The following is a 27,495-nucleotide window of genomic DNA, read 5'->3' as shown; positions in this document are numbered from 1 at the left end:
CGTGAAGGATTGATTTCATGATAATTTAGAGTTGCGGGATGAGGGAAAAAAACAGGGTGCAAATCAATAACAAAAAAATATATAAAGTAAATAAATAAAAGGATAAGAGGAAAATGCTTGAATTGACGCTTAAAATGAATTTCGGTCTAGAAAAGCCACACTGCTTCGCAGGACGGGGTAGTTTAAAAGAATAACGCGAAAGGAACATGGCGGGTGCGATCATACCAGCACTAATGCACCGGATCCCATCAGAACTCCGAAGTTAAGCGTGCTTGGGCGAGAGTAGTACTAGGATGGGTGACCCCCTGGGAAGTCCTCGTGTTGCACCCCTCTCTTTTTTGTTTCGAAATCCAAATTTCCTATTCGTTCTTTATCCTGTAGTAATTTAGCTCCGTCGGAACGATTGCTTAATATTTTGCTTCTTGTCGAAGCGTGAAGGAGGATCTGAAGGCGCGAGACAAATCAGGAACGGTACGGCTCGATCAAAGCCCGGATCGTCGCTCAAATTTGTCGGCGCAAATGTATCACCGCAACTAGGGGTGGCAATTTTCGACACGACACGAACCTAACACGAAATTAATGGGTTTGGGTTGAGGTTTCGGGAATTCGGGTCAGAATCGGGTTGGACCCGATGAACCCGAAAAGAAAACCGGTCGATTTCGGGTCAACCCGTGGTGACCTGATATGACCCGATATGACCCGTTTACGAATTAAAAATAATTTAATAAACATAAAAATAATTTTATCTAACTAAACTAAGTTATTCTTTTTTTCAAAGGCATTAATTACTTAATCCTAAACGAATTTATTTAATTTGTGTGAAGTTGAAATTATTATACTTGGACAAATAATATATTATATTATTTTTCACTTTTGTATTGTTTTAATTTATTTTATATTTTGCTTGGGATAAAACACTTTTACGGTGTTTAATTTATTTTAGATTTGATTTGGAATCATTTATTTAAATTTTTATTACTTGATTATGTAATTAGTTTTGTGAGAAATTGATTTTATTAGAAATTACAGTGATAAATTAATAAATTAAAATTAAGTTTCGGGTCATTTCGGGTCGACCCGCCGCCCCGTAAACCTGAAATTTTCGGGTTCGGGTCAGCATACCTGACCCGTCACGGGTTGGCGGGTCGGGGTTCGGGTCAACAGATTTTCTGGCGGGTCTGTTGACCCGAACCCGACCCGCCAACCTGATTTGGACCCGAATTGCCACCCCTAACTGCAAGCGTGAAGGATTGATTTCATGATAATTTAGAGTTGCGGGATGAGGGAAAAAAACAGGGTGCAAATCAATAACAAAAAAATATATAAAGTAAATAAATAAAAGGATAAGAGGAAAATGCTTGAATTGACGCTTAAAATGAATTTCGGTCTAGAAAAGCCACACTGCTTCGCAGGACGGGGTAGTTTAAAAGAATAACGCGAAAGGAACATGGCGGGTGCGATCATACCAGCACTAATGCACCGGATCCCATCAGAACTCCGAAGTTAAGCGTGCTTGGGCGAGAGTAGTACTAGGATGGGTGACCCCCTGGGAAGTCCTCGTGTTGCACCCCTCTCTTTTTTGTTTCGAAATCCAAATTTCCTATTCGTTCTTTATCCTGTAGTAATTTAGCTCCGTCGGAACGATTGCTTAATATTTTGCTTCTTGTCGAAGCGTGAAGGAGGATCTGAAGGCGCGAGACAAATCAGGAACGGTACGGCTCGATCAAAGCCCGGATCGTCGCTCAAATTTGTCGGCGCAAATGTATCACCGCAACTAGGGGTGGCAATTTTCGACACGACACGAACCTAACACGAAATTAATGGGTTTGGGTTGAGGTTTCGGGAATTCGGGTCAGAATCGGGTTGGACCCGATGAACCCGAAAAGAAAACCGGTCGATTTCGGGTCAACCCGTGGTGACCTGATATGACCCGATATGACCCGTTTACGAATTAAAAATAATTTAATAAACATAAAAATAATTTTATCTAACTAAACTAAGTTATTCTTTTTTTCAAAGGCATTAATTACTTAATCCTAAACGAATTTATTTAATTTGTGTGAAGTTGAAATTATTATACTTGGACAAATAATATATTATATTATTTTTCACTTTTGTATTGTTTTAATTTATTTTATATTTTGCTTGGGATAAAACACTTTTACGGTGTTTAATTTATTTTAGATTTGATTTGGAATCATTTATTTAAATTTTTATTACTTGATTATGTAATTAGTTTTGTGAGAAATTGATTTTATTAGAAATTACAGTGATAAATTAATAAATTAAAATTAAGTTTCGGGTCATTTCGGGTCGACCCGCCGCCCCGTAAACCTGAAATTTTCGGGTTCGGGTCAGCATACCTGACCCGTCACGGGTTGGCGGGTCGGGGTTCGGGTCAACAGATTTTCTGGCGGGTCTGTTGACCCGAACCCGACCCGCCAACCTGATTTGGACCCGAATTGCCACCCCTAACTGCAAGCGTGAAGGATTGATTTCATGATAATTTAGAGTTGCGGGATGAGGGAAAAAAACAGGGTGCAAATCAATAACAAAAAAATATATAAAGTAAATAAATAAAAGGATAAGAGGAAAATGCTTGAATTGACGCTTAAAATGAATTTCGGTCTAGAAAAGCCACACTGCTTCGCAGGACGGGGTAGTTTAAAAGAATAACGCGAAAGGAACATGGCGGGTGCGATCATACCAGCACTAATGCACCGGATCCCATCAGAACTCCGAAGTTAAGCGTGCTTGGGCGAGAGTAGTACTAGGATGGGTGACCCCCTGGGAAGTCCTCGTGTTGCACCCCTCTCTTTTTTGTTTCGAAATCCAAATTTCCTATTCGTTCTTTATCCTGTAGTAATTTAGCTCCGTCGGAACGATTGCTTAATATTTTGCTTCTTGTCGAAGCGTGAAGGAGGATCTGAAGGCGCGAGACAAATCAGGAACGGTACGGCTCGATCAAAGCCCGGATCGTCGCTCAAATTTGTCGGCGCAAATGTATCACCGCAACTAGGGGTGGCAATTTTCGACACGACACGAACCTAACACGAAATTAATGGGTTTGGGTTGAGGTTTCGGGAATTCGGGTCAGAATCGGGTTGGACCCGATGAACCCGAAAAGAAAACCGGTCGATTTCGGGTCAACCCGTGGTGACCTGATATGACCCGATATGACCCGTTTACGAATTAAAAATAATTTAATAAACATAAAAATAATTTTATCTAACTAAACTAAGTTATTCTTTTTTTCAAAGGCATTAATTACTTAATCCTAAACGAATTTATTTAATTTGTGTGAAGTTGAAATTATTATACTTGGACAAATAATATATTATATTATTTTTCACTTTTGTATTGTTTTAATTTATTTTATATTTTGCTTGGGATAAAACACTTTTACGGTGTTTAATTTATTTTAGATTTGATTTGGAATCATTTATTTAAATTTTTATTACTTGATTATGTAATTAGTTTTGTGAGAAATTGATTTTATTAGAAATTACAGTGATAAATTAATAAATTAAAATTAAGTTTCGGGTCATTTCGGGTCGACCCGCCGCCCCGTAAACCTGAAATTTTCGGGTTCGGGTCAGCATACCTGACCCGTCACGGGTTGGCGGGTCGGGGTTCGGGTCAACAGATTTTCTGGCGGGTCTGTTGACCCGAACCCGACCCGCCAACCTGATTTGGACCCGAATTGCCACCCCTAACTGCAAGCGTGAAGGATTGATTTCATGATAATTTAGAGTTGCGGGATGAGGGAAAAAAACAGGGTGCAAATCAATAACAAAAAAATATATAAAGTAAATAAATAAAAGGATAAGAGGAAAATGCTTGAATTGACGCTTAAAATGAATTTCGGTCTAGAAAAGCCACACTGCTTCGCAGGACGGGGTAGTTTAAAAGAATAACGCGAAAGGAACATGGCGGGTGCGATCATACCAGCACTAATGCACCGGATCCCATCAGAACTCCGAAGTTAAGCGTGCTTGGGCGAGAGTAGTACTAGGATGGGTGACCCCCTGGGAAGTCCTCGTGTTGCACCCCTCTCTTTTTTGTTTCGAAATCCAAATTTCCTATTCGTTCTTTATCCTGTAGTAATTTAGCTCCGTCGGAACGATTGCTTAATATTTTGCTTCTTGTCGAAGCGTGAAGGAGGATCTGAAGGCGCGAGACAAATCAGGAACGGTACGGCTCGATCAAAGCCCGGATCGTCGCTCAAATTTGTCGGCGCAAATGTATCACCGCAACTAGGGGTGGCAATTTTCGACACGACACGAACCTAACACGAAATTAATGGGTTTGGGTTGAGGTTTCGGGAATTCGGGTCAGAATCGGGTTGGACCCGATGAACCCGAAAAGAAAACCGGTCGATTTCGGGTCAACCCGTGGTGACCTGATATGACCCGATATGACCCGTTTACGAATTAAAAATAATTTAATAAACATAAAAATAATTTTATCTAACTAAACTAAGTTATTCTTTTTTTCAAAGGCATTAATTACTTAATCCTAAACGAATTTATTTAATTTGTGTGAAGTTGAAATTATTATACTTGGACAAATAATATATTATATTATTTTTCACTTTTGTATTGTTTTAATTTATTTTATATTTTGCTTGGGATAAAACACTTTTACGGTGTTTAATTTATTTTAGATTTGATTTGGAATCATTTATTTAAATTTTTATTACTTGATTATGTAATTAGTTTTGTGAGAAATTGATTTTATTAGAAATTACAGTGATAAATTAATAAATTAAAATTAAGTTTCGGGTCATTTCGGGTCGACCCGCCGCCCCGTAAACCTGAAATTTTCGGGTTCGGGTCAGCATACCTGACCCGTCACGGGTTGGCGGGTCGGGGTTCGGGTCAACAGATTTTCTGGCGGGTCTGTTGACCCGAACCCGACCCGCCAACCTGATTTGGACCCGAATTGCCACCCCTAACTGCAAGCGTGAAGGATTGATTTCATGATAATTTAGAGTTGCGGGATGAGGGAAAAAAACAGGGTGCAAATCAATAACAAAAAAATATATAAAGTAAATAAATAAAAGGATAAGAGGAAAATGCTTGAATTGACGCTTAAAATGAATTTCGGTCTAGAAAAGCCACACTGCTTCGCAGGACGGGGTAGTTTAAAAGAATAACGCGAAAGGAACATGGCGGGTGCGATCATACCAGCACTAATGCACCGGATCCCATCAGAACTCCGAAGTTAAGCGTGCTTGGGCGAGAGTAGTACTAGGATGGGTGACCCCCTGGGAAGTCCTCGTGTTGCACCCCTCTCTTTTTTGTTTCGAAATCCAAATTTCCTATTCGTTCTTTATCCTGTAGTAATTTAGCTCCGTCGGAACGATTGCTTAATATTTTGCTTCTTGTCGAAGCGTGAAGGAGGATCTGAAGGCGCGAGACAAATCAGGAACGGTACGGCTCGATCAAAGCCCGGATCGTCGCTCAAATTTGTCGGCGCAAATGTATCACCGCAACTAGGGGTGGCAATTTTCGACACGACACGAACCTAACACGAAATTAATGGGTTTGGGTTGAGGTTTCGGGAATTCGGGTCAGAATCGGGTTGGACCCGATGAACCCGAAAAGAAAACCGGTCGATTTCGGGTCAACCCGTGGTGACCTGATATGACCCGATATGACCCGTTTACGAATTAAAAATAATTTAATAAACATAAAAATAATTTTATCTAACTAAACTAAGTTATTCTTTTTTTCAAAGGCATTAATTACTTAATCCTAAACGAATTTATTTAATTTGTGTGAAGTTGAAATTATTATACTTGGACAAATAATATATTATATTATTTTTCACTTTTGTATTGTTTTAATTTATTTTATATTTTGCTTGGGATAAAACACTTTTACGGTGTTTAATTTATTTTAGATTTGATTTGGAATCATTTATTTAAATTTTTATTACTTGATTATGTAATTAGTTTTGTGAGAAATTGATTTTATTAGAAATTACAGTGATAAATTAATAAATTAAAATTAAGTTTCGGGTCATTTCGGGTCGACCCGCCGCCCCGTAAACCTGAAATTTTCGGGTTCGGGTCAGCATACCTGACCCGTCACGGGTTGGCGGGTCGGGGTTCGGGTCAACAGATTTTCTGGCGGGTCTGTTGACCCGAACCCGACCCGCCAACCTGATTTGGACCCGAATTGCCACCCCTAACTGCAAGCGTGAAGGATTGATTTCATGATAATTTAGAGTTGCGGGATGAGGGAAAAAAACAGGGTGCAAATCAATAACAAAAAAATATATAAAGTAAATAAATAAAAGGATAAGAGGAAAATGCTTGAATTGACGCTTAAAATGAATTTCGGTCTAGAAAAGCCACACTGCTTCGCAGGACGGGGTAGTTTAAAAGAATAACGCGAAAGGAACATGGCGGGTGCGATCATACCAGCACTAATGCACCGGATCCCATCAGAACTCCGAAGTTAAGCGTGCTTGGGCGAGAGTAGTACTAGGATGGGTGACCCCCTGGGAAGTCCTCGTGTTGCACCCCTCTCTTTTTTGTTTCGAAATCCAAATTTCCTATTCGTTCTTTATCCTGTAGTAATTTAGCTCCGTCGGAACGATTGCTTAATATTTTGCTTCTTGTCGAAGCGTGAAGGAGGATCTGAAGGCGCGAGACAAATCAGGAACGGTACGGCTCGATCAAAGCCCGGATCGTCGCTCAAATTTGTCGGCGCAAATGTATCACCGCAACTAGGGGTGGCAATTTTCGACACGACACGAACCTAACACGAAATTAATGGGTTTGGGTTGAGGTTTCGGGAATTCGGGTCAGAATCGGGTTGGACCCGATGAACCCGAAAAGAAAACCGGTCGATTTCGGGTCAACCCGTGGTGACCTGATATGACCCGATATGACCCGTTTACGAATTAAAAATAATTTAATAAACATAAAAATAATTTTATCTAACTAAACTAAGTTATTCTTTTTTTCAAAGGCATTAATTACTTAATCCTAAACGAATTTATTTAATTTGTGTGAAGTTGAAATTATTATACTTGGACAAATAATATATTATATTATTTTTCACTTTTGTATTGTTTTAATTTATTTTATATTTTGCTTGGGATAAAACACTTTTACGGTGTTTAATTTATTTTAGATTTGATTTGGAATCATTTATTTAAATTTTTATTACTTGATTATGTAATTAGTTTTGTGAGAAATTGATTTTATTAGAAATTACAGTGATAAATTAATAAATTAAAATTAAGTTTCGGGTCATTTCGGGTCGACCCGCCGCCCCGTAAACCTGAAATTTTCGGGTTCGGGTCAGCATACCTGACCCGTCACGGGTTGGCGGGTCGGGGTTCGGGTCAACAGATTTTCTGGCGGGTCTGTTGACCCGAACCCGACCCGCCAACCTGATTTGGACCCGAATTGCCACCCCTAACTGCAAGCGTGAAGGATTGATTTCATGATAATTTAGAGTTGCGGGATGAGGGAAAAAAACAGGGTGCAAATCAATAACAAAAAAATATATAAAGTAAATAAATAAAAGGATAAGAGGAAAATGCTTGAATTGACGCTTAAAATGAATTTCGGTCTAGAAAAGCCACACTGCTTCGCAGGACGGGGTAGTTTAAAAGAATAACGCGAAAGGAACATGGCGGGTGCGATCATACCAGCACTAATGCACCGGATCCCATCAGAACTCCGAAGTTAAGCGTGCTTGGGCGAGAGTAGTACTAGGATGGGTGACCCCCTGGGAAGTCCTCGTGTTGCACCCCTCTCTTTTTTGTTTCGAAATCCAAATTTCCTATTCGTTCTTTATCCTGTAGTAATTTAGCTCCGTCGGAACGATTGCTTAATATTTTGCTTCTTGTCGAAGCGTGAAGGAGGATCTGAAGGCGCGAGACAAATCAGGAACGGTACGGCTCGATCAAAGCCCGGATCGTCGCTCAAATTTGTCGGCGCAAATGTATCACCGCAACTAGGGGTGGCAATTTTCGACACGACACGAACCTAACACGAAATTAATGGGTTTGGGTTGAGGTTTCGGGAATTCGGGTCAGAATCGGGTTGGACCCGATGAACCCGAAAAGAAAACCGGTCGATTTCGGGTCAACCCGTGGTGACCTGATATGACCCGATATGACCCGTTTACGAATTAAAAATAATTTAATAAACATAAAAATAATTTTATCTAACTAAACTAAGTTATTCTTTTTTTCAAAGGCATTAATTACTTAATCCTAAACGAATTTATTTAATTTGTGTGAAGTTGAAATTATTATACTTGGACAAATAATATATTATATTATTTTTCACTTTTGTATTGTTTTAATTTATTTTATATTTTGCTTGGGATAAAACACTTTTACGGTGTTTAATTTATTTTAGATTTGATTTGGAATCATTTATTTAAATTTTTATTACTTGATTATGTAATTAGTTTTGTGAGAAATTGATTTTATTAGAAATTACAGTGATAAATTAATAAATTAAAATTAAGTTTCGGGTCATTTCGGGTCGACCCGCCGCCCCGTAAACCTGAAATTTTCGGGTTCGGGTCAGCATACCTGACCCGTCACGGGTTGGCGGGTCGGGGTTCGGGTCAACAGATTTTCTTTGAATTGACGCTTAAAATGAATTTCGGTCTAGAAAAGCCACACTGCTTCGCAGGACGGGGTAGTTTAAAAGAATAACGCGAAAGGAACATGGCGGGTGCGATCATACCAGCACTAATGCACCGGATCCCATCAGAACTCCGAAGTTAAGCGTGCTTGGGCGAGAGTAGTACTAGGATGGGTGACCCCCTGGGAAGTCCTCGTGTTGCACCCCTCTCTTTTTTGTTTCGAAATCCAAATTTCCTATTCGTTCTTTATCCTGTAGTAATTTAGCTCCGTCGGAACGATTGCTTAATATTTTGCTTCTTGTCGAAGCGTGAAGGAGGATCTGAAGGCGCGAGACAAATCAGGAACGGTACGGCTCGATCAAAGCCCGGATCGTCGCTCAAATTTGTCGGCGCAAATGTATCACCGCAACTAGGGGTGGCAATTTTCGACACGACACGAACCTAACACGAAATTAATGGGTTTGGGTTGAGGTTTCGGGAATTCGGGTCAGAATCGGGTTGGACCCGATGAACCCGAAAAGAAAACCGGTCGATTTCGGGTCAACCCGTGGTGACCTGATATGACCCGATATGACCCGTTTACGAATTAAAAATAATTTAATAAACATAAAAATAATTTTATCTAACTAAACTAAGTTATTCTTTTTTTCAAAGGCATTAATTACTTAATCCTAAACGAATTTATTTAATTTGTGTGAAGTTGAAATTATTATACTTGGACAAATAATATATTATATTATTTTTCACTTTTGTATTGTTTTAATTTATTTTATATTTTGCTTGGGATAAAACACTTTTACGGTGTTTAATTTATTTTAGATTTGATTTGGAATCATTTATTTAAATTTTTATTACTTGATTATGTAATTAGTTTTGTGAGAAATTGATTTTATTAGAAATTACAGTGATAAATTAATAAATTAAAATTAAGTTTCGGGTCATTTCGGGTCGACCCGCCGCCCCGTAAACCTGAAATTTTCGGGTTCGGGTCAGCATACCTGACCCGTCACGGGTTGGCGGGTCGGGGTTCGGGTCAACAGATTTTCTGGCGGGTCTGTTGACCCGAACCCGACCCGCCAACCTGATTTGGACCCGAATTGCCACCCCTAACTGCAAGCGTGAAGGATTGATTTCATGATAATTTAGAGTTGCGGGATGAGGGAAAAAAACAGGGTGCAAATCAATAACAAAAAAATATATAAAGTAAATAAATAAAAGGATAAGAGGAAAATGCTTGAATTGACGCTTAAAATGAATTTCGGTCTAGAAAAGCCACACTGCTTCGCAGGACGGGGTAGTTTAAAAGAATAACGCGAAAGGAACATGGCGGGTGCGATCATACCAGCACTAATGCACCGGATCCCATCAGAACTCCGAAGTTAAGCGTGCTTGGGCGAGAGTAGTACTAGGATGGGTGACCCCCTGGGAAGTCCTCGTGTTGCACCCCTCTCTTTTTTGTTTCGAAATCCAAATTTCCTATTCGTTCTTTATCCTGTAGTAATTTAGCTCCGTCGGAACGATTGCTTAATATTTTGCTTCTTGTCGAAGCGTGAAGGAGGATCTGAAGGCGCGAGACAAATCAGGAACGGTACGGCTCGATCAAAGCCCGGATCGTCGCTCAAATTTGTCGGCGCAAATGTATCACCGCAACTAGGGGTGGCAATTTTCGACACGACACGAACCTAACACGAAATTAATGGGTTTGGGTTGAGGTTTCGGGAATTCGGGTCAGAATCGGGTTGGACCCGATGAACCCGAAAAGAAAACCGGTCGATTTCGGGTCAACCCGTGGTGACCTGATATGACCCGATATGACCCGTTTACGAATTAAAAATAATTTAATAAACATAAAAATAATTTTATCTAACTAAACTAAGTTATTCTTTTTTTCAAAGGCATTAATTACTTAATCCTAAACGAATTTATTTAATTTGTGTGAAGTTGAAATTATTATACTTGGACAAATAATATATTATATTATTTTTCACTTTTGTATTGTTTTAATTTATTTTATATTTTGCTTGGGATAAAACACTTTTACGGTGTTTAATTTATTTTAGATTTGATTTGGAATCATTTATTTAAATTTTTATTACTTGATTATGTAATTAGTTTTGTGAGAAATTGATTTTATTAGAAATTACAGTGATAAATTAATAAATTAAAATTAAGTTTCGGGTCATTTCGGGTCGACCCGCCGCCCCGTAAACCTGAAATTTTCGGGTTCGGGTCAGCATACCTGACCCGTCACGGGTTGGCGGGTCGGGGTTCGGGTCAACAGATTTTCTGGCGGGTCTGTTGACCCGAACCCGACCCGCCAACCTGATTTGGACCCGAATTGCCACCCCTAACTGCAAGCGTGAAGGATTGATTTCATGATAATTTAGAGTTGCGGGATGAGGGAAAAAAACAGGGTGCAAATCAATAACAAAAAAAATATATAAAGTAAATAAATAAAAGGATAAGAGGAAAATGCTTGAATTGACGCTTAAAATGAATTTCGGTCTAGAAAAGCCACACTGCTTCGCAGGACGGGGGTAGTTTAAAAGAATAACGCGAAAGGAACATGGCGGGTGCGATCATACCAGCACTAATGCACCGGATCCCATCAGAACTCCGAAGTTAAGCGTGCTTGGGCGAGAGTAGTACTAGGATGGGTGACCCCCTGGGAAGTCCTCGTGTTGCACCCCTCTCTTTTTTGTTTCGAAATCCAAATTTCCTATTCGTTCTTTATCCTGTAGTAATTTAGCTCCGTCGGAACGATTGCTTAATATTTTGCTTCTTGTCGAAGCGTGAAGGAGGATCTGAAGGCGCGAGACAAATCAGGAACGGTACGGCTCGATCAAAGCCCGGATCGTCGCTCAAATTTGTCGGCGCAAATGTATCACCGCAACTAGGGGTGGCAATTTTCGGGTCAGGTATGCTGACCCGGACCCGAAAATTTCAGGTTTACGGGGCGGCGGGTCGACCCGAAATGACCCGAAACTTAATTTTAATTTATTAATTTATCACTGTAATTTCTAATAAAATCAATTTCTCACAAAACTAATTACATAATCAAGTAATAAAAATTTAAATAAATGATTCCAAATCAAATCTAAAATAAATTAAACACCGTAAAAGTGTTTTATCCCAAGCAAAATATAAAATAAATTAAAACAATACAAAAGTGAAAAATAATATAATATATTATTTGTCCAAGTATAATAATTTCAACTTCACACAAATTAAATAAATTCGTTTAGGATTAAGTAATTAATGCCTTTGAAAAAAAGAATAACTTAGTTTAGTTAGATAAAATTATTTTTATGTTTATTAAATTATTTTTAATTCGTAAACGGGTCATATCGGGTCATATCAGGTCACCACGGGTTGACCCGAAATCGACCGGTTTTCTTTTCGGGTTCATCGGGTCCAACCCGATTCTGACCCGAATTCCCGAAACCTCAACCCAAACCCATTAATTTCGTGTTAGGTTCGTGTCGTGTCGAAAATTGCCACCCCTAGTTGCGGTGATACATTTGCGCCGACAAATTTGAGCGACGATCCGGGCTTTGATCGAGCCGTACCGTTCCTGATTTGTCTCGCGCCTTCAGATCCTCCTTCACGCTTCGACAAGAAGCAAAATATTAAGCAATCGTTCCGACGGAGCTAAATTACTACAGGATAAAGAACGAATAGGAAATTTGGATTTCGAAACAAAAAAGAGAGGGGTGCAACACGAGGACTTCCCAGGGGGTCACCCATCCTAGTACTACTCTCGCCCAAGCACGCTTAACTTCGGAGTTCTGATGGGATCCGGTGCATTAGTGCTGGTATGATCGCACCCGCCATGTTCCTTTCGCGTTATTCTTTTAAACTACCCCGTCCTGCGAAGCAGTGTGGCTTTTCTAGACCGAAATTCATTTTAAGCGTCAATTCAAGCATTTTCCTCTTATCCTTTTATTTATTTACTTTATATTTTTTTTTGTTATTGATTTGCACCCTGTTTTTTTCCCTCATCCCGCAACTCTAAATTATCATGAAATCAATCCTTCACGCTTGCAGTTAGGGGTGGCAATTCGGGTCCAAATCAGGTTGGCGGGTCGGGTTCGGGTCAACAGACCCGCCAGAAAATCTGTTGACCCGAACCCCGACCCGCCAACCCGTGACGGGTCAGGTATGCTGACCCGGACCCGAAAATTTCAGGTTTACGGGGCGGCGGGTCGACCCGAAATGACCCGAAACTTAATTTTAATTTATTAATTTATCACTGTAATTTCTAATAAAATCAATTTCTCACAAAACTAATTACATAATCAAGTAATAAAAATTTAAATAAATGATTCCAAATCAAATCTAAAATAAATTAAACACCGTAAAAGTGTTTTATCCCAAGCAAAATATAAAATAAATTAAAACAATACAAAAGTGAAAAATAATATAATATATTATTTGTCCAAGTATAATAATTTCAACTTCACACAAATTAAATAAATTCGTTTAGGATTAAGTAATTAATGCCTTTGAAAAAAAGAATAACTTAGTTTAGTTAGATAAAATTATTTTTATGTTTATTAAATTATTTTTAATTCGTAAACGGGTCATATCGGGTCATATCAGGTCACCACGGGTTGACCCGAAATCGACCGGTTTTCTTTTCGGGTTCATCGGGTCCAACCCGATTCTGACCCGAATTCCCGAAACCTCAACCCAAACCCATTAATTTCGTGTTAGGTTCGTGTCGTGTCGAAAATTGCCACCCCTAGTTGCGGTGATACATTTGCGCCGACAAATTTGAGCGACGATCCGGGCTTTGATCGAGCCGTACCGTTCCTGATTTGTCTCGCGCCTTCAGATCCTCCTTCACGCTTCGACAAGAAGCAAAATATTAAGCAATCGTTCCGACGGAGCTAAATTACTACAGGATAAAGAACGAATAGGAAATTTGGATTTCGAAACAAAAAAGAGAGGGGTGCAACACGAGGACTTCCCAGGGGGTCACCCATCCTAGTACTTCGGAGTTCTGATGGGATCCGGTGCATTAGTGCTGGTATGATCGCACCCGCCATGTTCCTTTCGCGTTATTCTTTTAAACTACCCCGTCCTGCGAAGCAGTGTGGCTTTTCTAGACCGAAATTCATTTTAAGCGTCAATTCAAGCATTTTCCTCTTATCCTTTTATTTATTTACTTTATATTTTTTTTTGTTATTGATTTGCACCCTGTTTTTTTCCCTCATCCCGCAACTCTAAATTATCATGAAATCAATCCTTCACGCTTGCAGTTAGGGGTGGCAATTCGGGTCCAAATCAGGTTGGCGGGTCGGGTTCGGGTCAACAGACCCGCCAGAAAATCTGTTGACCCGAACCCCGACCCGCCAACCCGTGACGGGTCAGGTATGCTGACCCGGACCCGAAAATTTCAGGTTTACGGGGCGGCGGGTCGACCCGAAATGACCCGAAACTTAATTTTAATTTATTAATTTATCACTGTAATTTCTAATAAAATCAATTTCTCACAAAACTAATTACATAATCAAGTAATAAAAATTTAAATAAATGATTCCAAATCAAATCTAAAATAAATTAAACACCGTAAAAGTGTTTTATCCCAAGCAAAATATAAAATAAATTAAAACAATACAAAAGTGAAAAATAATATAATATATTATTTGTCCAAGTATAATAATTTCAACTTCACACAAATTAAATAAATTCGTTTAGGATTAAGTAATTAATGCCTTTGAAAAAAAGAATAACTTAGTTTAGTTAGATAAAATTATTTTTATGTTTATTAAATTATTTTTAATTCGTAAACGGGTCATATCGGGTCATATCAGGTCACCACGGGTTGACCCGAAATCGACCGGTTTTCTTTTCGGGTTCATCGGGTCCAACCCGATTCTGACCCGAATTCCCGAAACCTCAACCCAAACCCATTAATTTCGTGTTAGGTTCGTGTCGTGTCGAAAATTGCCACCCCTAGTTGCGGTGATACATTTGCGCCGACAAATTTGAGCGACGATCCGGGCTTTGATCGAGCCGTACCGTTCCTGATTTGTCTCGCGCCTTCAGATCCTCCTTCACGCTTCGACAAGAAGCAAAATATTAAGCAATCGTTCCGACGGAGCTAAATTACTACAGGATAAAGAACGAATAGGAAATTTGGATTTCGAAACAAAAAAGAGAGGGGTGCAACACGAGGACTTCCCAGGGGGTCACCCATCCTAGTACTACTCTCGCCCAAGCACGCTTAACTTCGGAGTTCTGATGGGATCCGGTGCATTAGTGCTGGTATGATCGCACCCGCCATGTTCCTTTCGCGTTATTCTTTTAAACTACCCCGTCCTGCGAAGCAGTGTGGCTTTTCTAGACCGAAATTCATTTTAAGCGTCAATTCAAGCATTTTCCTCTTATCCTTTTATTTATTTACTTTATATTTTTTTTTGTTATTGATTTGCACCCTGTTTTTTTCCCTCATCCCGCAACTCTAAATTATCATGAAATCAATCCTTCACGCTTGCAGTTAGGGGTGGCAATTCGGGTCCAAATCAGGTTGGCGGGTCGGGTTCGGGTCAACAGACCCGCCAGAAAATCTGTTGACCCGAACCCCGACCCGCCAACCCGTGACGGGTCAGGTATGCTGACCCGGACCCGAAAATTTCAGGTTTACGGGGCGGCGGGTCGACCCGAAATGACCCGAAACTTAATTTTAATTTATTAATTTATCACTGTAATTTCTAATAAAATCAATTTCTCACAAAACTAATTACATAATCAAGTAATAAAAATTTAAATAAATGATTCCAAATCAAATCTAAAATAAATTAAACACCGTAAAAGTGTTTTATCCCAAGCAAAATATAAAATAAATTAAAACAATACAAAAGTGAAAAATAATATAATATATTATTTGTCCAAGTATAATAATTTCAACTTCACACAAATTAAATAAATTCGTTTAGGATTAAGTAATTAATGCCTTTGAAAAAAAGAATAACTTAGTTTAGTTAGATAAAATTATTTTTATGTTTATTAAATTATTTTTAATTCGTAAACGGGTCATATCGGGTCATATCAGGTCACCACGGGTTGACCCGAAATCGACCGGTTTTCTTTTCGGGTTCATCGGGTCCAACCCGATTCTGACCCGAATTCCCGAAACCTCAACCCAAACCCATTAATTTCGTGTTAGGTTCGTGTCGTGTCGAAAATTGCCACCCCTAGTTGCGGTGATACATTTGCGCCGACAAATTTGAGCGACGATCCGGGCTTTGATCGAGCCGTACCGTTCCTGATTTGTCTCGCGCCTTCAGATCCTCCTTCACGCTTCGACAAGAAGCAAAATATTAAGCAATCGTTCCGACGGAGCTAAATTACTACAGGATAAAGAACGAATAGGAAATTTGGATTTCGAAACAAAAAAGAGAGGGGTGCAACACGAGGACTTCCCAGGGGGTCACCCATCCTAGTACTACTCTCGCCCAAGCACGCTTAACTTCGGAGTTCTGATGGGATCCGGTGCATTAGTGCTGGTATGATCGCACCCGCCATGTTCCTTTCGCGTTATTCTTTTAAACTACCCCGTCCTGCGAAGCAGTGTGGCTTTTCTAGACCGAAATTCATTTTAAGCGTCAATTCAAGCATTTTCCTCTTATCCTTTTATTTATTTACTTTATATATTTTTTTGTTATTGATTTGCACCCTGTTTTTTTCCCTCATCCCGCAACTCTAAATTATCATGAAATCAATCCTTCACGCTTGCAGTTAGGGGTGGCAATTCGGGTCCAAATCAGGTTGGCGGGTCGGGTTCGGGTCAACAGACCCGCCAGAAAATCTGTTGACCCGAACCCCGACCCGCCAACCCGTGACGGGTCAGGTATGCTGACCCGGACCCGAAAATTTCAGGTTTACGGGGCGGCGGGTCGACCCGAAATGACCCGAAACTTAATTTTAATTTATTAATTTATCACTGTAATTTCTAATAAAATCAATTTCTCACAAAACTAATTACATAATCAAGTAATAAAAATTTAAATAAATGATTCCAAATCAAATCTAAAATAAATTAAACACCGTAAAAGTGTTTTATCCCAAGCAAAATATAAAATAAATTAAAACAATACAAAAGTGAAAAATAATATAATATATTATTTGTCCAAGTATAATAATTTCAACTTCACACAAATTAAATAAATTCGTTTAGGATTAAGTAATTAATGCCTTTGAAAAAAAGAATAACTTAGTTTAGTTAGATAAAATTATTTTTATGTTTATTAAATTATTTTTAATTCGTAAACGGGTCATATCGGGTCATATCAGGTCACCACGGGTTGACCCGAAATCGACCGGTTTTCTTTTCGGGTTCATCGGGTCCAACCCGATTCTGACCCGAATTCCCGAAACCTCAACCCAAACCCATTAATTTCGTGTTAGGTTCGTGTCGTGTCGAAAATTGCCACCCCTAGTTGCGGTGATACATTTGCGCCGACAAATTTGAGCGACGATCCGGGCTTTGATCGAGCCGTACCGTTCCTGATTTGTCTCGCGCCTTCAGATCCTCCTTCACGCTTCGACAAGAAGCAAAATATTAAGCAATCGTTCCGACGGAGCTAAATTACTACAGGATAAAGAACGAATAGGAAATTTGGATTTCGAAACAAAAAAGAGAGGGGTGCAACACGAGGACTTCCCAGGGGGTCACCCATCCTAGTACTACTCTCGCCCAAGCACGCTTAACTTCGGAGTTCTGATGGGATCCGGTGCATTAGTGCTGGTATGATCGCACCCGCCATGTTCCTTTCGCGTTATTCTTTTAAACTACCCCGTCCTGCGAAGCAGTGTGGCTTTTCTAGACCGAAATTCATTTTAAGCGTCAATTCAAGCATTTTCCTCTTATCCTTTTATTTATTTACTTTATATTTTTTTTTGTTATTGATTTGCACCCTGTTTTTTTCCCTCATCCCGCAACTCTAAATTATCATGAAATCAATCCTTCACGCTTGCAGTTAGGGGTGGCAATTCGGGTCCAAATCAGGTTGGCGGGTCGGGTTCGGGTCAACAGACCCGCCAGAAAATCTGTTGACCCGAACCCCGACCCGCCAACCCGTGACGGGTCAGGTATGCTGACCCGGACCCGAAAATTTCAGGTTTACGGGGCGGCGGGTCGACCCGAAATGACCCGAAACTTAATTTTAATTTATTAATTTATCACTGTAATTTCTAATAAAATCAATTTCTCACAAAACTAATTACATAATCAAGTAATAAAAATTTAAATAAATGATTCCAAATCAAATCTAAAATAAATTAAACACCGTAAAAGTGTTTTATCCCAAGCAAAATATAAAATAAATTAAAACAATACAAAAGTGAAAAATAATATAATATATTATTTGTCCAAGTATAATAATTTCAACTTCACACAAATTAAATAAATTCGTTTAGGATTAAGTAATTAATGCCTTTGAAAAAAAGAATAACTTAGTTTAGTTAGATAAAATTATTTTTATGTTTATTAAATTATTTTTAATTCGTAAACGGGTCATATCGGGTCATATCAGGTCACCACGGGTTGACCCGAAATCGACCGGTTTTCTTTTCGGGTTCATCGGGTCCAACCCGATTCTGACCCGAATTCCCGAAACCTCAACCCAAACCCATTAATTTCGTGTTAGGTTCGTGTCGTGTCGAAAATTGCCACCCCTAGTTGCGGTGATACATTTGCGCCGACAAATTTGAGCGACGATCCGGGCTTTGATCGAGCCGTACCGTTCCTGATTTGTCTCGCGCCTTCAGATCCTCCTTCACGCTTCGACAAGAAGCAAAATATTAAGCAATCGTTCCGACGGAGCTAAATTACTACAGGATAAAGAACGAATAGGAAATTTGGATTTCGAAACAAAAAAGAGAGGGGTGCAACACGAGGACTTCCCAGGGGGTCACCCATCCTAGTACTACTCTCGCCCAAGCACGCTTAACTTCGGAGTTCTGATGGGATCCGGTGCATTAGTGCTGGTATGATCGCACCCGCCATGTTCCTTTCGCGTTATTCTTTTAAACTACCCCGTCCTGCGAAGCAGTGTGGCTTTTCTAGACCGAAATTCATTTTAAGCGTCAATTCAAGCATTTTCCTCTTATCCTTTTATTTATTTACTTTATATTTTTTTTTGTTATTGATTTGCACCCTGTTTTTTTCCCTCATCCCGCAACTCTAAATTATCATGAAATCAATCCTTCACGCTTGCAGTTAGGGGTGGCAATTCGGGTCCAAATCAGGTTGGCGGGTCGGGTTCGGGTCAACAGACCCGCCAGAAAATCTGTTGACCCGAACCCCGACCCGCCAACCCGTGACGGGTCAGGTATGCTGACCCGGACCCGAAAATTTCAGGTTTACGGGGCGGCGGGTCGACCCGAAATGACCCGAAACTTAATTTTAATTTATTAATTTATCACTGTAATTTCTAATAAAATCAATTTCTCACAAAACTAATTACATAATCAAGTAATAAAAATTTAAATAAATGATTCCAAATCAAATCTAAAATAAATTAAACACCGTAAAAGTGTTTTATCCCAAGCAAAATATAAAATAAATTAAAACAATACAAAAGTGAAAAATAATATAATATATTATTTGTCCAAGTATAATAATTTCAACTTCACACAAATTAAATAAATTCGTTTAGGATTAAGTAATTAATGCCTTTGAAAAAAAGAATAACTTAGTTTAGTTAGATAAAATTATTTTTATGTTTATTAAATTATTTTTAATTCGTAAACGGGTCATATCGGGTCATATCAGGTCACCACGGGTTGACCCGAAATCGACCGGTTTTCTTTTCGGGTTCATCGGGTCCAACCCGATTCTGACCCGAATTCCCGAAACCTCAACCCAAACCCATTAATTTCGTGTTAGGTTCGTGTCGTGTCGAAAATTGCCACCCCTAGTTGCGGTGATACATTTGCGCCGACAAATTTGAGCGACGATCCGGGCTTTGATCGAGCCGTACCGTTCCTGATTTGTCTCGCGCCTTCAGATCCTCCTTCACGCTTCGACAAGAAGCAAAATATTAAGCAATCGTTCCGACGGAGCTAAATTACTACAGGATAAAGAACGAATAGGAAATTTGGATTTCGAAACAAAAAAGAGAGGGGTGCAACACGAGGACTTCCCAGGGGGTCACCCATCCTAGTACTACTCTCGCCCAAGCACGCTTAACTTCGGAGTTCTGATGGGATCCGGTGCATTAGTGCTGGTATGATCGCACCCGCCATGTTCCTTTCGCGTTATTCTTTTAAACTACCCCGTCCTGCGAAGCAGTGTGGCTTTTCTAGACCGAAATTCATTTTAAGCGTCAATTCAAGCATTTTCCTCTTATCCTTTTATTTATTTACTTTATATTTTTTTTTGTTATTGATTTGCACCCTGTTTTTTTCCCTCATCCCGCAACTCTAAATTATCATGAAATCAATCCTTCACGCTTGCAGTTAGGGGTGGCAATTCGGGTCCAAATCAGGTTGGCGGGTCGGGTTCGGGTCAACAGACCCGCCAGAAAATCTGTTGACCCGAACCCCGACCCGCCAACCCGTGACGGGTCAGGTATGCTGACCCGGACCCGAAAATTTCAGGTTTACGGGGCGGCGGGTCGACCCGAAATGACCCGAAACTTAATTTTAATTTATTAATTTATCACTGTAATTTCTAATAAAATCAATTTCTCACAAAACTAATTACATAATCAAGTAATAAAAATTTAAATAAATGATTCCAAATCAAATCTAAAATAAATTAAACACCGTAAAAGTGTTTTATCCCAAGCAAAATATAAAATAAATTAAAACAATACAAAAGTGAAAAATAATATAATATATTATTTGTCCAAGTATAATAATTTCAACTTCACACAAATTAAATAAATTCGTTTAGGATTAAGTAATTAATGCCTTTGAAAAAAAGAATAACTTAGTTTAGTTAGATAAAATTATTTTTATGTTTATTAAATTATTTTTAATTCGTAAACGGGTCATATCGGGTCATATCAGGTCACCACGGGTTGACCCGAAATCGACCGGTTTTCTTTTCGGGTTCATCGGGTCCAACCCGATTCTGACCCGAATTCCCGAAACCTCAACCCAAACCCATTAATTTCGTGTTAGGTTCGTGTCGTGTCGAAAATTGCCACCCCTAGTTGCGGTGATACATTTGCGCCGACAAATTTGAGCGACGATCCGGGCTTTGATCGAGCCGTACCGTTCCTGATTTGTCTCGCGCCTTCAGATCCTCCTTCACGCTTCGACAAGAAGCAAAATATTAAGCAATCGTTCCGACGGAGCTAAATTACTACAGGATAAAGAACGAATAGGAAATTTGGATTTCGAAACAAAAAAGAGAGGGGTGCAACACGAGGACTTCCCAGGGGGTCACCCATCCTAGTACTACTCTCGCCCAAGCACGCTTAACTTCGGAGTTCTGATGGGATCCGGTGCATTAGTGCTGGTATGATCGCACCCGCCATGTTCCTTTCGCGTTATTCTTTTAAACTACCCCGTCCTGCGAAGCAGTGTGGCTTTTCTAGACCGAAATTCATTTTAAGCGTCAATTCAAGCATTTTCCTCTTATCCTTTTATTTATTTACTTTATATTTTTTTTTGTTATTGATTTGCACCCTGTTTTTTTCCCTCATCCCGCAACTCTAAATTATCATGAAATCAATCCTTCACGCTTGCAGTTAGGGGTGGCAATTCGGGTCCAAATCAGGTTGGCGGGTCGGGTTCGGGTCAACAGACCCGCCAGAAAATCTGTTGACCCGAACCCCGACCCGCCAACCCGTGACGGGTCAGGTATGCTGACCCGGACCCGAAAATTTCAGGTTTACGGGGCGGCGGGTCGACCCGAAATGACCCGAAACTTAATTTTAATTTATTAATTTATCACTGTAATTTCTAATAAAATCAATTTCTCACAAAACTAATTACATAATCAAGTAATAAAAATTTAAATAAATGATTCCAAATCAAATCTAAAATAAATTAAACACCGTAAAAGTGTTTTATCCCAAGCAAAATATAAAATAAATTAAAACAATACAAAAGTGAAAAATAATATAATATATTATTTGTCCAAGTATAATAATTTCAACTTCACACAAATTAAATAAATTCGTTTAGGATTAAGTAATTAATGCCTTTGAAAAAAAGAATAACTTAGTTTAGTTAGATAAAATTATTTTTATGTTTATTAAATTATTTTTAATTCGTAAACGGGTCATATCGGGTCATATCAGGTCACCACGGGTTGACCCGAAATCGACCGGTTTTCTTTTCGGGTTCATCGGGTCCAACCCGATTCTGACCCGAATTCCCGAAACCTCAACCCAAACCCATTAATTTCGTGTTAGGTTCGTGTCGTGTCGAAAATTGCCACCCCTAGTTGCGGTGATACATTTGCGCCGACAAATTTGAGCGACGATCCGGGCTTTGATCGAGCCGTACCGTTCCTGATTTGTCTCGCGCCTTCAGATCCTCCTTCACGCTTCGACAAGAAGCAAAATATTAAGCAATCGTTCCGACGGAGCTAAATTACTACAGGATAAAGAACGAATAGGAAATTTGGATTTCGAAACAAAAAAGAGAGGGGTGCAACACGAGGACTTCCCAGGGGGTCACCCATCCTAGTACTACTCTCGCCCAAGCACGCTTAACTTCGGAGTTCTGATGGGATCCGGTGCATTAGTGCTGGTATGATCGCACCCGCCATGTTCCTTTCGCGTTATTCTTTTAAACTACCCCGTCCTGCGAAGCAGTGTGGCTTTTCTAGACCGAAATTCATTTTAAGCGTCAATTCAAGCATTTTCCTCTTATCCTTTTATTTATTTACTTTATATATTTTTTTGTTATTGATTTGCACCCTGTTTTTTTCCCTCATCCCGCAACTCTAAATTATCATGAAATCAATCCTTCACGCTTGCAGTTAGGGGTGGCAATTCGGGTCCAAATCAGGTTGGCGGGTCGGGTTCGGGTCAACAGACCCGCCAGAAAATCTGTTGACCCGAACCCCGACCCGCCAACCCGTGACGGGTCAGGTATGCTGACCCGGACCCGAAAATTTCAGGTTTACGGGGCGGCGGGTCGACCCGAAATGACCCGAAACTTAATTTTAATTTATTAATTTATCACTGTAATTTCTAATAAAATCAATTTCTCACAAAACTAATTACATAATCAAGTAATAAAAATTTAAATAAATGATTCCAAATCAAATCTAAAATAAATTAAACACCGTAAAAGTGTTTTATCCCAAGCAAAATATAAAATAAATTAAAACAATACAAAAGTGAAAAATAATATAATATATTATTTGTCCAAGTATAATAATTTCAACTTCACACAAATTAAATAAATTCGTTTAGGATTAAGTAATTAATGCCTTTGAAAAAAAGAATAACTTAGTTTAGTTAGATAAAATTATTTTTATGTTTATTAAATTATTTTTAATTCGTAAACGGGTCATATCGGGTCATATCAGGTCACCACGGGTTGACCCGAAATCGACCGGTTTTCTTTTCGGGTTCATCGGGTCCAACCCGATTCTGACCCGAATTCCCGAAACCTCAACCCAAACCCATTAATTTCGTGTTAGGTTCGTGTCGTGTCGAAAATTGCCACCCCTAGTTGCGGTGATACATTTGCGCCGACAAATTTGAGCGACGATCCGGGCTTTGATCGAGCCGTACCGTTCCTGATTTGTCTCGCGCCTTCAGATCCTCCTTCACGCTTCGACAAGAAGCAAAATATTAAGCAATCGTTCCGACGGAGCTAAATTACTACAGGATAAAGAACGAATAGGAAATTTGGATTTCGAAACAAAAAAGAGAGGGGTGCAACACGAGGACTTCCCAGGGGGTCACCCATCCTAGTACTACTCTCGCCCAAGCACGCTTAACTTCGGAGTTCTGATGGGATCCGGTGCATTAGTGCTGGTATGATCGCACCCGCCATGTTCCTTTCGCGTTATTCTTTTAAACTACCCCGTCCTGCGAAGCAGTGTGGCTTTTCTAGACCGAAATTCATTTTAAGCGTCAATTCAAGCATTTTCCTCTTATCCTTTTATTTATTTACTTTATATATTTTTTTGTTATTGATTTGCACCCTGTTTTTTTCCCTCATCCCGCAACTCTAAATTATCATGAAATCAATCCTTCACGCTTGCAGTTAGGGGTGGCAATTCGGGTCCAAATCAGGTTGGCGGGTCGGGTTCGGGTCAACAGACCCGCCAGAAAATCTGTTGACCCGAACCCCGACCCGCCAACCCGTGACGGGTCAGGTATGCTGACCCGGACCCGAAAATTTCAGGTTTACGGGGCGGCGGGTCGACCCGAAATGACCCGAAACTTAATTTTAATTTATTAATTTATCACTGTAATTTCTAATAAAATCAATTTCTCACAAAACTAATTACATAATCAAGTAATAAAAATTTAAATAAATGATTCCAAATCAAATCTAAAATAAATTAAACACCGTAAAAGTGTTTTATCCCAAGCAAAATATAAAATAAATTAAAACAATACAAAAGTGAAAAATAATATAATATATTATTTGTCCAAGTATAATAATTTCAACTTCACACAAATTAAATAAATTCGTTTAGGATTAAGTAATTAATGCCTTTGAAAAAAAGAATAACTTAGTTTAGTTAGATAAAATTATTTTTATGTTTATTAAATTATTTTTAATTCGTAAACGGGTCATATCGGGTCATATCAGGTCACCACGGGTTGACCCGAAATCGACCGGTTTTCTTTTCGGGTTCATCGGGTCCAACCCGATTCTGACCCGAATTCCCGAAACCTCAACCCAAACCCATTAATTTCGTGTTAGGTTCGTGTCGTGTCGAAAATTGCCACCCCTAGTTGCGGTGATACATTTGCGCCGACAAATTTGAGCGACGATCCGGGCTTTGATCGAGCCGTACCGTTCCTGATTTGTCTCGCGCCTTCAGATCCTCCTTCACGCTTCGACAAGAAGCAAAATATTAAGCAATCGTTCCGACGGAGCTAAATTACTACAGGATAAAGAACGAATAGGAAATTTGGATTTCGAAACAAAAAAGAGAGGGGTGCAACACGAGGACTTCCCAGGGGGTCACCCATCCTAGTACTACTCTCGCCCAAGCACGCTTAACTTCGGAGTTCTGATGGGATCCGGTGCATTAGTGCTGGTATGATCGCACCCGCCATGTTCCTTTCGCGTTATTCTTTTAAACTACCCCGTCCTGCGAAGCAGTGTGGCTTTTCTAGACCGAAATTCATTTTAAGCGTCAATTCAAGCATTTTCCTCTTATCCTTTTATTTATTTACTTTATATATTTTTTTGTTATTGATTTGCACCCTGTTTTTTTCCCTCATCCCGCAACTCTAAATTATCATGAAATCAATCCTTCACGCTTGCAGTTAGGGGTGGCAATTCGGGTCCAAATCAGGTTGGCGGGTCGGGTTCGGGTCAACAGACCCGCCAGAAAATCTGTTGACCCGAACCCCGACCCGCCAACCCGTGACGGGTCAGGTATGCTGACCCGGACCCGAAAATTTCAGGTTTACGGGGCGGCGGGTCGACCCGAAATGACCCGAAACTTAATTTTAATTTATTAATTTATCACTGTAATTTCTAATAAAATCAATTTCTCACAAAACTAATTACATAATCAAGTAATAAAAATTTAAATAAATGATTCCAAATCAAATCTAAAATAAATTAAACACCGTAAAAGTGTTTTATCCCAAGCAAAATATAAAATAAATTAAAACAATACAAAAGTGAAAAATAATATAATATATTATTTGTCCAAGTATAATAATTTCAACTTCACACAAATTAAATAAATTCGTTTAGGATTAAGTAATTAATGCCTTTGAAAAAAAGAATAACTTAGTTTAGTTAGATAAAATTATTTTTATGTTTATTAAATTATTTTTAATTCGTAAACGGGTCATATCGGGTCATATCAGGTCACCACGGGTTGACCCGAAATCGACCGGTTTTCTTTTCGGGTTCATCGGGTCCAACCCGATTCTGACCCGAATTCCCGAAACCTCAACCCAAACCCATTAATTTCGTGTTAGGTTCGTGTCGTGTCGAAAATTGCCACCCCTAGTTGCGGTGATACATTTGCGCCGACAAATTTGAGCGACGATCCGGGCTTTGATCGAGCCGTACCGTTCCTGATTTGTCTCGCGCCTTCAGATCCTCCTTCACGCTTCGACAAGAAGCAAAATATTAAGCAATCGTTCCGACGGAGCTAAATTACTACAGGATAAAGAACGAATAGGAAATTTGGATTTCGAAACAAAAAAGAGAGGGGTGCAACACGAGGACTTCCCAGGGGGTCACCCATCCTAGTACTACTCTCGCCCAAGCACGCTTAACTTCGGAGTTCTGATGGGATCCGGTGCATTAGTGCTGGTATGATCGCACCCGCCATGTTCCTTTCGCGTTATTCTTTTAAACTACCCCGTCCTGCGAAGCAGTGTGGCTTTTCTAGACCGAAATTCATTTTAAGCGTCAATTCAAGCATTTTCCTCTTATCCTTTTATTTATTTACTTTATATATTTTTTTGTTATTGATTTGCACCCTGTTTTTTTCCCTCATCCCGCAACTCTAAATTATCATGAAATCAATCCTTCACGCTTGCAGTTAGGGGTGGCAATTCGGGTCCAAATCAGGTTGGCGGGTCGGGTTCGGGTCAACAGACCCGCCAGAAAATCTGTTGACCCGAACCCCGACCCGCCAACCCGTGACGGGTCAGGTATGCTGACCCGGACCCGAAAATTTCAGGTTTACGGGGCGGCGGGTCGACCCGAAATGACCCGAAACTTAATTTTAATTTATTAATTTATCACTGTAATTTCTAATAAAATCAATTTCTCACAAAACTAATTACATAATCAAGTAATAAAAATTTAAATAAATGATTCCAAATCAAATCTAAAATAAATTAAACACCGTAAAAGTGTTTTATCCCAAGCAAAATATAAAATAAATTAAAACAATACAAAAGTGAAAAATAATATAATATATTATTTGTCCAAGTATAATAATTTCAACTTCACACAAATTAAATAAATTCGTTTAGGATTAAGTAATTAATGCCTTTGAAAAAAAGAATAACTTAGTTTAGTTAGATAAAATTATTTTTATGTTTATTAAATTATTTTTAATTCGTAAACGGGTCATATCGGGTCATATCAGGTCACCACGGGTTGACCCGAAATCGACCGGTTTTCTTTTCGGGTTCATCGGGTCCAACCCGATTCTGACCCGAATTCCCGAAACCTCAACCCAAACCCATTAATTTCGTGTTAGGTTCGTGTCGTGTCGAAAATTGCCACCCCTAGTTGCGGTGATACATTTGCGCCGACAAATTTGAGCGACGATCCGGGCTTTGATCGAGCCGTACCGTTCCTGATTTGTCTCGCGCCTTCAGATCCTCCTTCACGCTTCGACAAGAAGCAAAATATTAAGCAATCGTTCCGACGGAGCTAAATTACTACAGGATAAAGAACGAATAGGAAATTTGGATTTCGAAACAAAAAAGAGAGGGGTGCAACACGAGGACTTCCCAGGGGGTCACCCATCCTAGTACTACTCTCGCCCAAGCACGCTTAACTTCGGAGTTCTGATGGGATCCGGTGCATTAGTGCTGGTATGATCGCACCCGCCATGTTCCTTTCGCGTTATTCTTTTAAACTACCCCGTCCTGCGAAGCAGTGTGGCTTTTCTAGACCGAAATTCATTTTAAGCGTCAATTCAAGCATTTTCCTCTTATCCTTTTATTTATTTACTTTATATATTTTTTTGTTATTGATTTGCACCCTGTTTTTTTCCCTCATC

At 39.5% G+C, this 27,495-nt stretch overlaps 22 non-coding genes across 22 annotated transcripts; 10 read left to right on the top strand and 12 right to left on the bottom strand.

Moving 5' to 3' along the window:
* Nucleotides 1-211: 211 nt before the first annotated feature.
* On the top strand, nt 212-330 carry LOC140029237 (5S ribosomal RNA). The gene has a single exon (XR_011833141.1). It is a non-coding gene; the product is annotated as a 5S ribosomal RNA (ribosomal RNA).
* A 1,122-nt stretch (nt 331-1,452) lies between these two features.
* On the top strand, nt 1,453-1,571 carry LOC140029236 (5S ribosomal RNA). Its single transcript, XR_011833140.1, has one exon. It is a non-coding gene; the product is annotated as a 5S ribosomal RNA (ribosomal RNA).
* A 1,122-nt stretch (nt 1,572-2,693) lies between these two features.
* On the top strand, nt 2,694-2,812 carry LOC140029234 (5S ribosomal RNA). The gene has a single exon (XR_011833138.1). It is a non-coding gene; the product is annotated as a 5S ribosomal RNA (ribosomal RNA).
* Nucleotides 2,813-3,934: 1,122 nt separating this feature from the next.
* LOC140029233 (5S ribosomal RNA) lies at nt 3,935-4,053 on the top strand. The gene has a single exon (XR_011833137.1). It is a non-coding gene; the product is annotated as a 5S ribosomal RNA (ribosomal RNA).
* Nucleotides 4,054-5,175: 1,122 nt separating this feature from the next.
* LOC140029232 (5S ribosomal RNA) lies at nt 5,176-5,294 on the top strand. The gene has a single exon (XR_011833136.1). It is a non-coding gene; the product is annotated as a 5S ribosomal RNA (ribosomal RNA).
* A 1,122-nt stretch (nt 5,295-6,416) lies between these two features.
* Nucleotides 6,417-6,535, top strand: LOC140029231 (5S ribosomal RNA). The gene has a single exon (XR_011833135.1). It is a non-coding gene; the product is annotated as a 5S ribosomal RNA (ribosomal RNA).
* Nucleotides 6,536-7,657: 1,122 nt separating this feature from the next.
* Nucleotides 7,658-7,776, top strand: LOC140029230 (5S ribosomal RNA). The gene has a single exon (XR_011833134.1). It is a non-coding gene; the product is annotated as a 5S ribosomal RNA (ribosomal RNA).
* Nucleotides 7,777-8,711: 935 nt separating this feature from the next.
* LOC140029228 (5S ribosomal RNA) lies at nt 8,712-8,830 on the top strand. The gene has a single exon (XR_011833132.1). It is a non-coding gene; the product is annotated as a 5S ribosomal RNA (ribosomal RNA).
* Nucleotides 8,831-9,952: 1,122 nt separating this feature from the next.
* Nucleotides 9,953-10,071, top strand: LOC140029227 (5S ribosomal RNA). The gene has a single exon (XR_011833131.1). It is a non-coding gene; the product is annotated as a 5S ribosomal RNA (ribosomal RNA).
* Nucleotides 10,072-11,195: 1,124 nt separating this feature from the next.
* On the top strand, nt 11,196-11,314 carry LOC140029226 (5S ribosomal RNA). The gene has a single exon (XR_011833130.1). It is a non-coding gene; the product is annotated as a 5S ribosomal RNA (ribosomal RNA).
* A 1,020-nt stretch (nt 11,315-12,334) lies between these two features.
* On the bottom strand, nt 12,335-12,453 carry LOC140029225 (5S ribosomal RNA). Its single transcript, XR_011833129.1, has one exon. It is a non-coding gene; the product is annotated as a 5S ribosomal RNA (ribosomal RNA).
* A 2,339-nt stretch (nt 12,454-14,792) lies between these two features.
* LOC140029224 (5S ribosomal RNA) lies at nt 14,793-14,911 on the bottom strand. The gene has a single exon (XR_011833128.1). It is a non-coding gene; the product is annotated as a 5S ribosomal RNA (ribosomal RNA).
* A 1,122-nt stretch (nt 14,912-16,033) lies between these two features.
* On the bottom strand, nt 16,034-16,152 carry LOC140029223 (5S ribosomal RNA). Its single transcript, XR_011833127.1, has one exon. It is a non-coding gene; the product is annotated as a 5S ribosomal RNA (ribosomal RNA).
* Nucleotides 16,153-17,274: 1,122 nt separating this feature from the next.
* On the bottom strand, nt 17,275-17,393 carry LOC140029222 (5S ribosomal RNA). The gene has a single exon (XR_011833126.1). It is a non-coding gene; the product is annotated as a 5S ribosomal RNA (ribosomal RNA).
* Nucleotides 17,394-18,515: 1,122 nt separating this feature from the next.
* LOC140029221 (5S ribosomal RNA) lies at nt 18,516-18,634 on the bottom strand. Its single transcript, XR_011833125.1, has one exon. It is a non-coding gene; the product is annotated as a 5S ribosomal RNA (ribosomal RNA).
* A 1,122-nt stretch (nt 18,635-19,756) lies between these two features.
* LOC140029220 (5S ribosomal RNA) lies at nt 19,757-19,875 on the bottom strand. The gene has a single exon (XR_011833124.1). It is a non-coding gene; the product is annotated as a 5S ribosomal RNA (ribosomal RNA).
* A 1,122-nt stretch (nt 19,876-20,997) lies between these two features.
* Nucleotides 20,998-21,116, bottom strand: LOC140029219 (5S ribosomal RNA). The gene has a single exon (XR_011833123.1). It is a non-coding gene; the product is annotated as a 5S ribosomal RNA (ribosomal RNA).
* Nucleotides 21,117-22,238: 1,122 nt separating this feature from the next.
* LOC140029217 (5S ribosomal RNA) lies at nt 22,239-22,357 on the bottom strand. The gene has a single exon (XR_011833121.1). It is a non-coding gene; the product is annotated as a 5S ribosomal RNA (ribosomal RNA).
* Nucleotides 22,358-23,479: 1,122 nt separating this feature from the next.
* Nucleotides 23,480-23,598, bottom strand: LOC140029216 (5S ribosomal RNA). Its single transcript, XR_011833120.1, has one exon. It is a non-coding gene; the product is annotated as a 5S ribosomal RNA (ribosomal RNA).
* Nucleotides 23,599-24,720: 1,122 nt separating this feature from the next.
* On the bottom strand, nt 24,721-24,839 carry LOC140029215 (5S ribosomal RNA). The gene has a single exon (XR_011833119.1). It is a non-coding gene; the product is annotated as a 5S ribosomal RNA (ribosomal RNA).
* Nucleotides 24,840-25,961: 1,122 nt separating this feature from the next.
* On the bottom strand, nt 25,962-26,080 carry LOC140029214 (5S ribosomal RNA). Its single transcript, XR_011833118.1, has one exon. It is a non-coding gene; the product is annotated as a 5S ribosomal RNA (ribosomal RNA).
* Nucleotides 26,081-27,202: 1,122 nt separating this feature from the next.
* On the bottom strand, nt 27,203-27,321 carry LOC140029213 (5S ribosomal RNA). Its single transcript, XR_011833117.1, has one exon. It is a non-coding gene; the product is annotated as a 5S ribosomal RNA (ribosomal RNA).
* Between the last annotated feature and the right edge of the window lie 174 nt (nt 27,322-27,495).

The sequence above is a fragment of the Coffea arabica genome, chromosome 11e, assembly GCF_036785885.1.
Source record: "Coffea arabica cultivar ET-39 chromosome 11e, Coffea Arabica ET-39 HiFi, whole genome shotgun sequence".
Classification (NCBI taxonomy): domain Eukaryota; kingdom Viridiplantae; phylum Streptophyta; class Magnoliopsida; order Gentianales; family Rubiaceae; genus Coffea; species Coffea arabica.
The sequence above is the reverse complement of the archived record's forward strand: the minus strand, read 5'-3'. Positions and strand labels throughout refer to the sequence as shown.